The sequence below is a fragment of the Callithrix jacchus genome, chromosome 7 (assembly GCF_049354715.1).
Source record: "Callithrix jacchus isolate 240 chromosome 7, calJac240_pri, whole genome shotgun sequence".
Classification (NCBI taxonomy): Eukaryota; Metazoa; Chordata; class Mammalia; order Primates; family Cebidae; genus Callithrix; species Callithrix jacchus.
Genome location: NC_133508.1, coordinates 94,161,195 through 94,176,858, shown reverse-complemented (window position 1 = coordinate 94,176,858; position 15,664 = coordinate 94,161,195). Strand labels below are relative to the sequence as shown.

General features: G+C 41.5%; 1 protein-coding gene across 39 annotated transcripts in view; it reads left to right on the top strand.

Annotated features, from left to right (window-relative positions):
• DAB1 (DAB adaptor protein 1) overlaps positions 1-15,664 on the top strand; it is a 1,273,242-nt gene that overhangs the window by 1,181,316 nt on the left and 76,262 nt on the right. The gene's annotated exons all lie outside the window — the stretch shown is intronic.

Below are 15,664 nucleotides of genomic sequence, written 5' to 3'. Positions count from 1 at the left end.
TCAGTGGCTCACACCTGTAATCCCAGCACTTTGGGAGGCTGAGGCAGGTGGATCACCTGAGGTCGGGAGTTTGAGACCAGACTGACCAACATGGTGAAACCCATCTCTACTAAAGTTACAAAAATTAGCAGGGTGTGGTGGTGTATGCCTGTAGTCCCAGCTGCTCAGGAGGCTAAGACAGAATCATTGTGCTTGAACGCTGGAGGCAGAGGTTGCAATGAGCCAAGATTGAACCACTGCACTCTAGCCTGTACAACAAGAGCAAAAGTCTGTCTCAAAAAAAGAAAAACAGAAACTCTGTTAGTGTTTGTTCACGTCTTTCTAGGACAAGGTTGTGAGGATGAGTCAAGAAGAGAACTCAGAGGAGTCAAGTAGAGCCTGGTCAAGGAGAGAATCTTTGTCAACGATGCAGCCTGCTTTCCATTGCTGGTCTATATGATCCCCGCACCAGCTCTGCCACATCGGCTGGCCACTGACATTCTTACACAGATTCATCAAAGGAAGCCCACACAGGTTAAAGATAGGTGGGCACATAATGAGTTATTGGAAATCAGAATAGCAAGTCTTCTGAGCAAAGGGAAGGCAGAGAAAAACAGGCCAGGGAGCACAGAACAGAGGCAGCTAATACAACTGCAGATGGAGACCCTTTCGGGAGTGCCAGTGCCAGTCCTTCAGTGGCTCAACCCCGAAACCTCAAGAGTCCTCAAATGACATGCACAGGCTTCCACATTTGGGCTCGGGCCCAACCCTGCTTTGGATTGCAGTGAGAGGTTGCTCTGGAAAGTCAGATGGAAGGGCCCTACAAATGACCTCGGACAAACACTTTCTCAACACCCAAGTCTAGAACCCTTCAGAATTTTCCAGAGCTACCTCCTTCTGCCCTGGCATTTGCACCCACCACTCCCCATGCCTTGCAGTGTACTTCTCTCTTCTTCTCCCTTGGTGACTTCTTATTTCGGGTGAATCTGCCTGAATGTTTCTCTTCTTGGCAGCCTGCTGTAGTGAGCCTAACTGCCCTGATTATGAGCTCCCCTCGCCCAGCCCCTGCATCTCCATCTCTCTGAGAGCTTACCATACCCGATTGCAGTTGCCCATGCCCCTGGCTGTCTCCCGCAAATCATGTGTCCCTGGAGGATAGGGACTGCTTCTGTCACATGTGTTTTCTACGCCGTGTGCCTTCTTGGCATGCAAGCCACAGCAAGCCTTCAGGGATTGTTTACTGAAAGGACAATGGGTAAGAGCTGGGTTACTCAGCTCTGGGCCCAGGGTTCTTCCTGGCCCTCTCAGAGCCCTCTCAGTCACTTACCTCTGCCAAACACACACACATATCATGCAGTCTTTAAAGTGGTGCTCTGAGACGGTGTCCCACAAATGGGAACACCAAAGGACAGCACAGATCTTTGACTCTGAGACAGTGTCCCACAAATGGGAACACCAAAGGACAGCACAGATCTTTGACTTCCACAAGGTCATACGGTGGAGGAGAAAGTGGCAGAGCCAAGGAATGACCCTTCCAACAGTGACACACATGCTCACTCATCAATTTCACCATAAGGTGTTATAAAGCCTTATGCTATTAGTTAGGAAAACACATCCAGTTGTCTCCAATAACTGCCAGTGCAGCTAATTAAACAAAGAGGCACATTACCATCACCACCCATTGAAGCTTGTGTTTGTTTGTCTGTTTTTATAAGACAGAACCCCTGTCACCTCTTACTAAAGAACTTTGAATGACTTTCTGCGGGTCATTCTGCAGAAAGGAAGCAGAGATTAGGCAGACCAGGAAGCAGAGATTAAGCAATGAGAGAAGGCAGAATTTGTCTTCAGCTCACAAACACTTTGCCAGACTGTCCCCAGACCAGAGTGTCTGCTTCTTTTATAACCCAGAGCAAAAGAACAGTTGCTCAAGTCCAGCAACTGCCGGTCCAGGGCCCTCAGACCCTCTCCTCCAGCAGGGAAAGCCAGGTTCATTTGTAACCATCTGTTCGCCTGTGAACCAACCTCCCCGATGCTTCAGCTGACTGTCCCTTGGCACACTGTATTAGAGAGAGCCCTAGGATATGGCTTCCATCGACAGTCACCCAGCTGGGAGGGACAGCTCAACTCACTGTCCTCGAACCTGAAGAAGGACTCTATTTGCAGCATGTGGGAAGGCTTAACTGCAGCAAAGATTAACAGCAGAGTCGATTAGAAAGGAGCTGACATTCCAACCACTCCAGTTTTTTAAACTTGCCTTCAATATTCTGCATCCCCTGGCCCCTGCCTGTCTTGTCACCTTCAAAGACTGTCACTCACTGCCCAGCATTTTATGGTCTAATAGTCCCATACTGATTGCAGTTGCCTATATAACATGCTGTTTTATAGCTCTGCAAGTCTTTGCTCTCCTTCTGGATGGAACATCTTGATCCTCACCGCTCCCATGCTCACTAATTTTTATCTAGTCAGTTCCTACTAATCCAGTCACTTCAGGCCTCCGTGCTTACCCTGGCCATACCTTCACTATTGCATAAGCACAACAGACACTTATTCACTCCATGACTCGTTACTGAACTCTGCCATCCCCACCAAGTGTCAAACACTGTGCATACACAAAAATGCGATGTTGAGCCAAAAATGAACACAGGAGTGCTTTCCTGGTCTCTGCAGTCTCATAGAGGGGGCAGGTATTAGCCAGGTAATTATACACATGAAGGGATCACTACAGACTGTGGTTTGTCTTAAGAAGGAAAGGAATGGTTTCTTTGAAAACATTAACCAAGACACCTGACCTCCCTTCTCTGCTATAGAGTGTGAGCTCCTCAGAGGCCAGAGCCTTCCTAGTGCCTTGCATCCCCAGCAGCTAGCACAGTGTTTCTGGGTCAACCCAGATCCCCCATTACTAGAATTGAGTTATGGGGGCAAATCAGAGTCGAGCCAGTAGCTAGTGGTATTTGATGCAGAATGCCTAGATATTTGATGCAGACAGCCTAGCTTCTTCACATCTGCCCTCACTTGGGCACAGCTGTCTCTAAGTCTGGCACAGAGATGAAAATCTATGCCAGGAATGCGGGACAAGAAGGCAGACAGCTGGGCAGAGCTTGATGATCACAGCCCTAAGGAGGTGACCTGATGTAATAAAACGGGCAGGAAGCTTGGCATCAGACTGGCCGTCAGCCCCAGTGCTGAATTTCACCATTGATTAAACATTAGACAAGTTGCTTAATCCCCCTGAACCTCAGTTTTCTAATCTCTAACAGGAAAATGTAGAACTGATGCTAAGAATTTATTAGTCTGTATCAATTTTGCCTGCTGAGACTCTAAGGTAAGTTGAAGGAGATGGCTACAGAATGGTGTTTGGTGCATTGTTCACAAAAGGGGGCAATTTGGTGCTAATTTCTTCTACTGACAGTTCATTTTCCAAGGCAACAGCCTAACAAATCATTGGGCCAATTAGTGTAAGAGAAACAATTGATCCCTTTACTCAGAGAGCTCAGCCCACCACCTCAGTGGTTTGGTGCTGTATTTGGGGACTGCTGCACAGCACTAAATGGGAAATAATTGGATAGATGCAGCTATAAATTGCACGGGGCTGCACTATACTCTGTGCTTCTGATTTAAGTAGCAAGTTCTGTCAGTAATAGAAAAGCAAAAAGCTTTGTTATTCTGCATTGAAAGGCAGAGCAGAGCTGGAAGGGATCATTCTTACCCCTTCATTTTACAGATTGGAAAATTAAGGCTCACTGAGGGAGAAGAAATAAGTCAAAATATGTGGGATTTAGTTTCATGTTGGTTTCCTTTAACCCTTGTCTAATCAACGGTTTATCTTGGCCAACGCCTTAAACAAAGGGAAGTGAAGGTAAAAATAAGAAGATGGCTCTATTTAGTTTCCAAGGACTGTACCACAAAGTACCACAAACCAGGCAGCTGAAACAACAGGAATGTATTGTTGTATAGTTTTAAAGCCTTTAGATGTCCCAGATCAAGGTGTCTGCAGGGATTGTTCTTTCTGAGGGCTGTGCAGACTGGTCCATGCCTGTCCCGTTGCTTCTGGTGATTTGCTGGCAGTCTTTGGCATTTCTTCTGGTCATATCACCATGATCTCTGCCATCAGATGTCTGTATATGGCCTTATCTCCATATGCAAGTCTGTGTCCAAATTGCCTTCTTCTATAAGGGCACCATTCATGTTGGATCACTGGGCCACCCTGTATGATCTCATCTTAAATCAATTCTTCTATAATGACTGTTTTTAAATAAAGTCGCTTTCTGAAGTACTGGAGTTTAAGACTTCAATGTATGAATTGGGGTGGGGGCATAATTTAACACTTAACAATGACAAACAATTTGGATAGCTGAATATTTGAGCTGGAGAGCAACTACCATTTACTAAACAACCTCTGTGCCAGGCGGAACACTAGGAACTTTACTAGCATAATCATATTATTTAATTTGTACTCCAACTGAATGAACTCACAGATGAGGACACTAAGCTTGAGAGTATCTAAGTGATTCGTCCAAGTTAACAAAAGCAGTACACATCAGCTGTGGATTTCAAATGCTGTCCTGTGTCTACTGCAAATCATGTCTTACCTCAGCACCCTTAGAAGTCATTGTTTGCCATGACCAATCCCTGCTATCCACCTCATTTTATAAATGAGGACACGAGGACTTGATATCCCAGTCTTCTCACTCCTAATGCAGTATTCTTTCCACTGGCTGCATTGTAGTCATTCACTTTTTTGTAAGTTTCGGTCTAGCATGCAAGATATCATTGTGACAAAGGCAGAGGTTAATTGCAGACTGGGTGCAACACAAAAAATCATTTTCTATTAAATATAATGACTTCGTTTCTGCAGTTACTTGTGGCAAAACATGCTGTTTCGTCTCCATTCAACTGCATTCATTTACCTACTTTCTACAATAATTTTACACCATGACCTAAAATGTTAAAATCACTGGCTACATTACAAAACACCCACAATGGTTATTAGGATTCTTCATGCAGAAAGAAACAAATAAAAATAAGAATTTTAGAAGAATGAAAATATAGGCCATTAAAGTACATTTGAAACTGTAATTCAAGTGCACAGAGGCTGCCTGGAGTCTGGAGCCGGCCATACCTGGCAGCAGTCCAGGGTCTGTCTTATCTGCTGTGTGACCTGGGGCAATTTACTTAACCCTTCTGCGTCTCAGGTACCTCCATAGTAAAGTAGGGGAAATGATAGGCAAGGTTGTTGGGTGAGTGGAACTGAGGAGTACCTAGCACAATGCCTCGCATATAGTAGGTACTCTCTGCATATCAACACCTCCCCTTTTTTTAATGTAAAGAAAAGAAAGTCTGAATTCTTATGCATGCTCAGAGAATCTTCCAAGTTTGGGAATCTGTACCCCACCCCTGGCCCAAAGAGTCAGGAGTACAAATTGTTTCCATACTTATTCAGCCTGAATTTTAAAAAATGTGAAAATAGGAAGGTACTGGCCGATAAAAAGGAACACGATCATATCTTTTGCAGGGACATGGATAGAGGATGGAGCTGGAAGACATTATCCTCGGCAAGCTAACACAGGAACAGAAAACCAAGCACTGCCTGTTTTCACTTACAAGTGGGAGCTGAACAATTAGAATACATGGACATGGGGAGAGGAACAACACACACTGGGGCTTGCTGGGGGATTAGTGGGAGGGAGATCATCATGATAAATATAGCTATGTATGTGGTCTTAATACCTAGGTGATGGGTTGGTAAGTGACAAACCACCATGGTACCCATTTACCTATGTAACCTGCATGTCCTGCACATGTATCATGGAACTCTAGATTAAGTTTAAAAAAATACAAATAACATAAAACAAAAAAGAAAGATACTGGCTGATGTTTATTGATGCAGGCCCCGGGACTACAAGAAGGAACAAAGGACACTGGCCACTCTAACATGAAGTGCTTCTGAGCATGTGTGTCTTCTGAAAGACGCCCTTATGTTTTGGACCAATGGTTGACTGAAGCAAAAGTGATAAAGGTCTTTTGTCTGCAGCTGACTTTCAGTTAAGTCACTGAAGTGCTCAGTGTCTTGGTTTCTCTTGTTCTCGGAGAAAGGGAGAAGGAGTGGAGGTAAAGAAAGGAACATGCTTTGATTTAAATTTTTTTCCAGCTTATGAAACTGCTCAAACAAAAAATGTAAAAGGATAATTCTAAAACTTAACCTTTTGCCATATTTGCCTTCTCTGATTCTCTCACTAGATAGGTTAAAAGATAAATAGATAAATAGATAGCTAGATAATGAATAGATACATTAGGTGCGCTCATAGCTACTGGGGTTTCATTGCTTCTAGATCCTTTTGGTGAACGGTGCCAGGAATATGTATTTTAAATCACAAGTTTGTATTGATATTTCCAATTCAAATTTCACATTACAGAGTTATTTCTTAAGTGTTTAAAGTATTTGTGTCTCATTTTTCTTTCACTGAAAATTGTGCTTTTTAATAGCAATGTACTTATGTATTTGCTTTATCTTAATGTATAACCAAAGCCATTTCATGATTATAGTTCCAGTATTAATTACCACTAACAATAAACCAGGCATGCACTTGGCATGTCAGTGAAACTTGCTGAAAGCCCAGATCAGCCTCTTGCTACCTGGGCAGGTCACTTCTCTCTGCGCCTCTTTCCTGCTGTCTAAGATAGGAATAATGATAATTACTGTATTATTCAGAAATCTCTCAGTTATAAATGATGGAAAACTAACCTTAAAAAGTCTTAAGTCACAAAACGAATTTATTTATATAACTAGAAATTACAGGGTTAAATGAAAATAAAACCTGAGAGTCCAGGTTCTCAGATAACATCATAAAGTTTGAAACTCTAACTTTTAGCTTCTTTTTCTGATGACTTGATTTCCAAGCGTTTCTTTTTCTGATCACCCTTTAGCCACCGCAAGACCATTATCCTGTGAGCTCCAAGGAAGTCCTCATCTGAGGAAACTCCTCTTGGTGCTTGAACCCTAAATTATGTAGTCATTCGATTGAGAACCTCAAACTCAGTTGCCTGGGAAAAGACCCAAAGTGTGAAAAGCCTACCATCTACCAGATGCTCTTCTAGACATGTTGAGTGGTCTTCCTTACATCCCTATGTGAAAGGAATTACTCCCATTTTACAGATGAAGAAACCGAGCCTTAGTGAAGTAAGGTGGCTTGTTTATGGCCACAAAGCCATGAAGGTATTCAAATCCTTCCGTATAAACCACATGCCTTCTGGAAGTGGGAACAGAACACCACAATATGCAAACTATATGTTTAGTAAAATAAGGGGTCCCCACTTTCATATATGTGTATGTAGTGCCAGCTTTAAAGAGCCAGGACTCCATCCTGCTCATCTTAGTGTCTCCAGAGCCTACTGTACCTTAGCACCTAAGGGCTTTTGGAGAATGAATGTGAGTTGAATGAGACAGAACAGCTAGTCTATCCTGCTACCGACTGTGATTATACTGTAGCCACATCCTTGATCATGGGGCATAGATTTCAGTTGAACCCCAGTGTTAGGAAACTAACACTGAAGCAAGTTTCCTTACTTAAGGTGTTTTTTGGTTTTTTTTTAGCTTCTCTTTAGCAGAAATATGCTTTGTTGTCACTTTGGTGATTACTAATTGACTAAGCACACCTGGCTGCACTTTGCCTGTTAGACAAATTGAAGCCCAGCTCACAGGTCTCGGATACCCTCAGCTGGTTAACTAGTGCATCTTCCTACTTTTAGGCAAGGAATTCATGCACGTCTTTCTAGACTGGTGTGTGTATAGCATCTGTTTAGAGAGCTGCTAAGAACAAGAGCCTTTTTTTTTTTAATATATAGCTCTTGTCTTGTTATCAAAATTTAAAAGAAATTAAAGAAATGTTGAGAGCAAACGAGGACATGAATATTTACTGAATTCCACCTCCTCATTTTAATTGTTGAGGAAACAAAGGCTCAGAGAGGAAAACAGATAGTCAGTGGAATTCAGAGAGAGACCTGGACACAGGATCCTGCTGACAGATTCATTCATAAAAATGTTTACTAACAAAGGTATAGAGGCAAAGGAGAATGGCAGTTGCCAGGGGCTACATGGAGTAGGGAATGGGGCATTGTTTAATGGTAGCATCAATTTGGGGAGATGAAAATTTTCTGGAGATGGATGGCAGTGTTAGTTGCAAAACAGTGTGAATGTGCTTAATGCCATATTACTGCTTACTTAAAAATGGTTCAAATGGTAATGGTAAATTGTATGTTGTGTCTATTTTACTACAATAGTAAAAACATAGATGTACAAACCCCTTACTGTATGTCAGACACTGTACTTGATGCTTACAATAAGATGATAAGAAAAGAAAATATTGCTACTGCCTTCCTGGAGCTGCCTCTAGTGGTGGAGACAGACACTGATCAATTCATCTGCATATGTAATGGCAAGGTGAGGGATCTTTCCCAGTGGAAAAGATGAGGAAGAGGAGAGGACTTGCATCGTGGGAACCTGGTCTCTGCTAGAAGGTCAGGGAAACTTGCAAAGAGAAGAGACATCTCTGCTGATGTCTGAATGAGGGAAAGGAGTTGAGCTTTCCAGGCAACTGGAACAGCATATGCAAAAACTCGAATGTGGTGCATTTGAGAGACTGTAGAACACCAAGAGAACCTGTGGTGAGACAGCCTGGGGAAGCAACCGGATCCTACAGGGGGCTTTGCAGACCCTGGCAAGGATTTTGGTCTTTATCCTAGAGCAATGGAAAGCTTTTGTTGTGTTTTAAGTACTAGAAAGATGTATTAGATTTGCCAGGATTTCTTCTCAATCTCTTCATCCTATGGCGTGACTGTCAGAGAAGAGGTTGGCATAAGTAGATGGAGAATAATTGAGGCTACTGTAATAATCCAGGCAGGAAATGATAGCTGTGTGACTTGGCATCTGCTGGTAGAGATGTAGAGGAGTGAGCAAAGTGAAGGGTATTTGAGAGGTGAAATTGACAAGGCAGACTTGGTTATGTGGGGTAAGAATGAGGGAGACTGACTGGGCTCATGGAGGGTTAGGTGACCGTGCATCCATTAAATTTGGATATGAAAGAAAAAAAATCTTATGTTTTTCTTTATTAAATAGCATATTGATTGTAGCAAAAATTTGCATAAATAAGAAGTAAATTACTAGTAATTCCACCACCACTCAAAAGAGAACCCTTGTTATGTACACATACATGTATATGTGTACTTTTTTTTTCAAAAATAGAATCATTGAAAATACTTTTGTAATATGCTTTTTTCACTCAAGTAGGATGTTGTGAATATATTTTCATAGCAAAAATACATACTTCCACAAGATCACTTTTTCAGTACTGCATACTATTTCATCTTATAGAAAAATGCATTTTCTTCAACAGGTCAGTTAATGCTCAACGTTTTCGAAATTTCCAACTTTTCACCATCCTAACAGCACTGCAGGGAATATTTTGAAGTCAAGTTTTTGCCCACATATTACATTCTGTGGATCAATAATTAAAGAAGAATCTTGAGTTAGTGTATGCACATCTTTAAAGCTTTGAAACATTCTAGCCCTGCAGAAAAGTTGCCCCAAATCATACTTCCACCAATTAAAAACATCTATAATGGCTGAAACTCACCAACCTTTATAAATGTGCCTTAATTTATATGCATTAATTTATTAATCCGCTTAACAGCACTATGTGAGAGATACTATTATTATCTTTATGTTACAAGTAGCAAACCAGTAGCAGAAGAAGATACCTGTTTCCCTACACTTTGGTTAACAATTATCTTTTCTGCTTTTTTCATGCTGATGGGAAGAAATGGTACCTCATTTCTATCTGATATATTTTGTATGAATCAATTTAATATTTCCAACAGCATTTTGGGTTCCCATATCATTCTTTGTATTACACAAAAAGAGAAAAGAAGCCTCAGAAAGTTAGAGTGATATGTGCAAAGCTACACATCTAGTAAATGGTGGAGATTGTATTGGAATTGCATTTCCTCTGGCTCCAGAGTCCATACCTTTCCTTTATTATCACACTGCCTCTTCAGCGACTATGTTATTTGGAAATCTAGGCTTGTCCTTGAGGAAAAACTTCTAGAAGATCTCAGGATGCCAGGGAACACTTCACTCTGACCCGCTCCATTGAGCGTTTGATGGTGGGGTGCCTGGGGGCTGGTGCAGAGGTTGCCTCATTGGCACTGCCATGCAGCAAGTGCATCCAAAAATATGTTAAAAAAGAGAAAGGCCTTTGTAATGAGCCTGGGCCTCCCTTTGTCTTGTGAGGTTTTAACTACTGTAATTGCTTGTAGTATGTAGTGTGTTTTTCATGTATCTATTTTTATTCTGTGTCTCTCTTCTGCTTTTTTTGCTTTGTTTTGTTTTGTTGTTAACTCACTTGATTCCTGGTGGGTATTCTTCCTGTGAATAGTGTTGCCTCAGCAAAGCACACACTCTCACACACACATACACTAATCATATGAAGACTAAATAGGGTAGAATTTATTTAAAAAAAAAAAAAGCTAATGGTAAAATCTGCAGCAGATGACTTTTTAATCCATACTGTATTTAATTGGCTGTATTGAACCATACTACAAATTAAGTCTTCTCTGTAATTTATTCTGTCAGATAGTAACCCTCCAAACAATTTGATACTTCATTTAAACATTGGTAAATGGCTCATGGAAATACAAAGAAAAAAAAAGATTTAATGATGATCAGATAAGAAATTCTCTATTCACAGGATGAATCCGATGTGAAATGTTATGAATTAACCTGAGTCATTTATTCATTGAGCATTTATTGAGCATCCACCATATGTAGTGCATATCTTAATGTGACTTGGTCTTTTTTTCTTTCTTTTCTTCCTCCCCATTTATTCCCTTTTTCCTTTACTTTCTTTCTTCCTTCCTCCCCTCTACCTTCCTGAAAAATTATGTAGCATTTACTGTTCAGAAGGTGCAGTATTAGGAGCAGGGGCAGGATTGAGAAGAATCAGACATGGATCTTTCTCTGAGGGGTCTAACATTCCTGAAGAAGAGAGAAAACATGTGCATAGATGCTCCCCACTGTCCTGTTCTCAGAACCTAGCTTCCTTCACACAGTCAATTCTTTCTGTCTAAAATGCCCTTTCTTTCTTATTTTCTGGAGATTTTCCATCTACCCTCAGAGCCTCCATTTAAGGTCACCTCCTTTGTCAAGCCTTCCCTGATGCCCTTCCTCCATTCCTGCCCCAAGCCTATGTGACATAGTGGGCACAATTTTAATATAAAGCCTGTTGTATTATATTGTGATTGCTAGTTTCTTTGCCTACCTGTTTTATGAGATTGGGAACTCCTTGAAGAAGGAACTATGCTTTATTCATCTGTGTAGCCATAGAACATAGCAGAAGACCTGCAACATAATAGGCACTCAGTAAATACACATGCCATGAGTAACTGGATGAATGGATACATGTGAAAGAAGCACAAGGCATCCTGTGTAGAAGGACAAATAGAGTGCAATGAGATCTAGGGATGGGAATTACTACTCAGGGAAATGCGGTATCAGGGCAGGTTCCTTGGATAGGCAACATGTGAGAGCTATGCCTTGCATCACAGGTACACTATAGTTCTGTGAGCTGATGAAGTGCGGGCCAGGGAATCTGCAGAGAAAACCATGTGAGCAATAGCATAGAGGTGGGAAAGTACAAAGTTCAGAGGGAGAGTAATGAGCTCCTTAGATTATCTACAGCAGAGGTTACCTGAAGTTCATGCATAGGAAGGTTAGACTGGATTGAGGACATTGATACCTGGATTGTCCTTGGAATTCTTTACTGATGACTTCTATCTACAATGCAAAGAAGAATTCAGAATGGGAGCGGGAAATGAAGCTGTGGCAGAGAGCTAGGGTGTTCCTGAAGGCTCCACTTTTAAGAATAAATACCTGCTTTGATTTTGGCAGTAGTTTAATATCTAGACTAAGTTTTCCCAAGACAATAACTCTTTTCAAAAGGTAATGTGGAAGAGAGACAACCAGTATCTGCCTTTCCTTCACCCTCTGCCTCCCACTCTGGCCCTTATTCTCTGGTTATTCTCTCAGCCACCTCCAGAACTACCTTCAAGGCCCCAGGAACTGACCACAGAAGCACTCCAGAGATGGAGCAGTTCCTATGCCCTAGGACCGAGGGCTGCGCCTCACCTTTCTGCCTCTGGCTGCTCAACAGGTGCCAGAGACAGCCAATTCCTGAGAGTAAACGTCAGGGCCATGCTGTCTTGACCTTTTTCTTTGAGAGTCGGGTGGCTGGCCTTTACCCCAAGCCTTATGATCTATGACCCTCCCTGATCTCAGATACCTACCTGAATCCAGAACATTCTCAGTTCTCTCCCCTTACCCAATTCTCTCCTTCTCTTGCCTGCCTTGTCCCGGCTTGTTAAGGGATCATCTTTTTGTTGTTGGTTGAGGGAGCCAAAAGCCTAAAGAAAGGAGACTTTGATTCTATTTAATCTGGCTATCTTTTTGCAATGCTTTGTCATCCTAAGTAGGAAAAACAGCTAGATTTAGTATTGGTCCTGGCACTTCAATCTCTGACCTTCAGTCCTTTCACGAATAAACTCAGGGTTGATGTTTAAGGTTCCAACTGTCTTTGATTGTGCTGATAAAGTCTACTTGAAGACATGGGGCACTTTTGAGGCACAGTGTACAAAGAATTTGCATGACGATCTGAGTTTCTAAAGTAAATGTGATAATGCAATTGTGGGATTAGCAGAATTCTAATGTATTTGTATTTCTAAGTATCTATATTATGTCTGTACGGTTGAGGTTGGAGAAGGCAAGACATATCCCCTCACTGAGTGTTAGTTTCTAAATGAATGAGACAAGTTCAGAGCAATCCTTTTTAACATGTCATAAAATTAACTATAAGAAAGAATAATGCTACAAATATCTTTAAGCACTTCATGCTCGCACACACAGCTACACTCTGCAAAGCAGTATTAGGTATCATCAGGCATTAAAAATGTTTTGATTTTAATACACTTAATGAGGATTCCCAGATAAATTAAAACATCTCCATCTGCTGTCTTTTCTGGTAGGTGATATTTTACCATTGCACAATCTTCTCCAAATCTAATTCTACCAGGAAGACTTCTAATCGCAGCTTAATTTTAGAGCAATATTCTACTTGGCAATCAATAAGGCACTGTCGTCAAACTTTGATTTAGTAGGAAACGTGGATAACATTCCCCACATTCTGCAGAGAGAGAGATACTTTCAGGAAAGGAAGAAAAAAACGTCTTTGTCTCCCACTTTCCCCTGCTGCCTACATTCTTACGCACAAAAGCCTACAAATCAACGCCCCCATGTTGTGCAAATGTAAATCTCATCAATTTTACATCATTAAGACCATGAAAAAGCTTCCACTCTTTGAGCAATTTTCCTCTGCTAGCTAAATATGTCCCCTTAATAAAACAAAAATTAATGGATCCTAATTACTTTGCTTGCAAATATGTCCTTCTTCGCCAACTTATTTGTGTTAAAAACCAATAGACTTATACATTCACTTTATTGCCACTGGAGTGACTAGGGTAACTGGGCAGTCATACTATCATTAAAGCATGATGTCCAGTGGGCAGTGGGCAGCCCGGGCAAGCATGAAGCCAAAGAGAGAGTTCTAAGAGTAGTTAGAGAGGTTAGTGAATGGTCAGACCCTGGAAGTTTAAGGCAAGGCAGAAAATTCTACTGCAGCCAATGATTATAAGGTCAAATGCCTGGAAAGATTGCAGCCGGCCAAGAGATGGACATTTTGGAAGATCAGTGGTCTAGAACTAAGGCAGTGACCAGCATGAAAGCCAGAGGCCCACTGTGCCGGGAGGCTGGTTTTGTAGTAGGAGGTCCTAATGGCTTAAAGGGATTTGGGAAGAAGGAATAAGAGCTTAGAGAACATCTACTCCAGTGGTTCCCAGTGTTTTCATAACTAACTTCCGTGTTACATTTCTTTCTCCCTCCATGAACTCAGTAATGGGGAAGATTCTGTCTACCAAAAAAGCTGCATTTGTAATTGTCCATTTTCCTATTTGGACTATTTAAACCATAACTAATTGCCAATAAGAGAATATACTCCAATATGAGCTAAGGAATATTAACAACACTAGCTGATATAATTCAAAATAAATGGCCAGTAATTTTAGCACTTTGGGAGGTCAAGATAGGTGCATCGCTTGAGCCCAGGAGTCTGAGACCAGCCTGGGTAACATGGCAAAACCCCGTCTCTACAAAAACATTTGCCAGGTGTGGTGGCATATGCCTATAGTCACAGCTACCCAGGAGGCTGAGGCCAGAGGATCACTTGAGCTTGGGAGGTAAAGGTTACAGTGAGCACAGAGTGCATCATTGCACTCCAGCTTCGGTGACAGAGTGAGACCCTGTCTCAAAAAAAAAAAAAAAAAGTTTCAAACAAACTTGGCATTTTTATTTGCATGCACATAGAAATGTGTAGACTTATTAGGAATAATTACAGTTTTCTGTTTAGTTTTTTGAGATTTTAAAAATTGCATGGGGCCTCTTTTTATTACCTTTAATGAACCCTATAGATCCAGGACTTTGAGTTATGAGCCGTTGATCTGGTTTACACCTCCCATTTACTGGAGGGTTAAACTTGAGGTACAGAGGGGTACAGTGGGTGACTCGTGTTTACACAGAAGCTAAAATTCAAGCCTCATGATGCCCCGTATAAGGACTTTAAACATACCATAAGCACCCAGGTGTATATATAAGCCTTTACAAGGTACTGTTGAATGAGGATTGTTTTAAGTAGGTTTAATATAGGAAAATAACCATAAAGATCACCATTACCCAATAGGATGGTGAGCATTATTTGTTGAAGCTCAGATAATGAAGGTCAATTATAAAAGATTTTCAAATTACTAATTATCAATTTCAGTTTACTTTAGTTCAACAACTATGGGCCAGGCATAGTGTAAGGTGCTAGGATGGCAGGGATAAGGAAGACAGAACTGGGTGAGAAAGACAGACAAGGAATTATGCAAATATATCAGAGAAGGAAGACCTGTGAGGGTAAGGAAATCCAGGGACAAACATTGGAGGAATTTATCAGTTCAGTGTTACTGGAAAGTAAAGTTCTACAGAAGCACAAAAGAGGGTGGAATTATTTCTGTCAGGAGAGAGAAGGCAAGCCTCATTCAGAGGAAATTTGACACAGGTGGTTCTATTTCACGTGTCCATTGAAAGAGAAATAGGATTTGGGCAAGTGAATAAAATGAGTTGATACTGCAGACAAAGGGACCTACCAATGAAAAGCCTGAGAGATATGCATAGCCCCACCTCTACCCCCAGTGGTGACTCTGGACTAAACAGAAAAAAGCGTTTATTCCTCAACACACTCTATCACCATCTGCTGGATGGTGTTGTCACCAGGCACATCCATAGTTCTATGAATGTTAACGATACTCCCTGGAGTTGTACAGTGTACATCCTCCACCACAGCACACAGAGTCCCTGAGTATTTCAGTATATTAAATGTTAATCCAAAAGTTGGACTGGGGTATGCCATGAAAGAAGAGCCAACAGAAGCCTAGCCACTGGACTAAACTGACTAGCTCTAGCAAGCTGATAAAGCACCGAAGCAGATGCTTATTCAGCATATGAACAATCCTGTGTTTCTCTCTGGTCACAGCATTAAGACCATAG